This window comes from Trachymyrmex cornetzi, unplaced genomic scaffold (assembly GCF_001594075.2).
Source record: "Trachymyrmex cornetzi isolate Tcor2-1 unplaced genomic scaffold, Tcor1.1 scaffold387, whole genome shotgun sequence".
Classification (NCBI taxonomy): Eukaryota; Metazoa; Arthropoda; class Insecta; order Hymenoptera; family Formicidae; genus Trachymyrmex; species Trachymyrmex cornetzi.
The window spans coordinates 86,659-88,095 of record NW_017298608.1 but is presented as its reverse complement, the minus strand read 5'-3'; positions in this window follow the sequence as shown (position 1 = coordinate 88,095).

Genomic DNA, 1,437 nt, shown 5'->3' with positions numbered 1-1,437 from the left:
GAAACACATTTTGATTTTTTTAACGTTAAAATCACTGTTGCTATTAATGGAAGGGTTATATACAGGGTGTTTCCAAATTAAATGGCAAAACTTCGGGAGCGTGTAGAGGAGTTAAAAACTAAGAAAAAAAGTCCTATAGACATATGCTCGTTTTTGCTTTGTTTCGCAGGAAATCACGGAAAAAGAAAAAAATATAATTTAATTTATTATTTTAATTATTTTATTTACAAACTTTTTAATGAAGATTTTGTTCGAAATGTGCACCTCTTGCAGCAATACAAGCATTGCATCTGTCAAACACGGCTCTTGTAGCAGCCAGGCGCTGTTCTTGCGATATTCTGTTCGCTGCAGCTACGATACGATTTCTCAAATGTTGCTCTGATTGAATAGGCGAAGAATAAACTTCTTGCTTCAGAGTACCCCATGCGTAGAAATCTAATGGCGTTAAGTCGGATGAACGAGTTGCCCAATGTACTGCTCCTCCACGTCCAATCCATCGTTGTGGGAATTTTTTATCTAACCAGGTTCTAGCGACTCTGCTGTAATGAGCAGGGCATCCATCTAATTGAAACCACATTTCAGTACGTTGTCGTAATGGGATGTTTTCTAAATAGTCAGAAAATTCATTCTCCAAGAAATTTAGAAAACGGTCCCCATTTAATCTTGCAGGTAAAAAAAACGGTCCCACTAAAACGTCGTTCCAAATTCCAAGCCAGACATTAACAGAAAACTCATGCTGAAATTTGTATTCTCTAACAGACCTGGGATTTTGTTGAGCCCATATATGATAATTCCTTTGATTAATTATTCCACCTCTGGTAAATATTGCCTCATCTGACCACATTATTTTAGATGGAAATAAAATATCATTGTGGCATTGCTCAAGGTACCAGTTACAAAAGTTCAATCTGTTCCAATGATCTTGAGGTAATAAATTTTTGAATGTGGTAGGGATAGCGATTATCTCCTTTTACAGTTCGTCAAATTGTTTGTGGTAACACTCCCAATATAGCCGACGCATTCCGAACGCTGGTCTCAGGATGATTGTCAAAATGTTGTAAAATACGATTCCCTGCCTGCAAATCTCTTCGTAACGCTGCTTGAAATCGGTTGTTTTCTTGTCGAATTGAAAATGATCCAGTCTCTCGCAATCTATTAAATGTCAACATAAACACTCTTCGGTTTGGCACTCTTCTGTTTGGAAATCGTCGCGCATATCCTCGCACCGCCTTTAAAGCATTACCATTGCAGAAACAGTATATAAAAACCATATCAGCATATTTACTATTAGAATACGTACGCGGCATATTGCAAAAAACAAAATTCATCTACTGTTAAAGGCTTTCAAAGAGCGACTGACAAATTTATAACAGAAAGTGGAAAATGTAATCAAATATGTCGGTGCTAGATATGGCAAGAAATGTAAACATTTTTTTT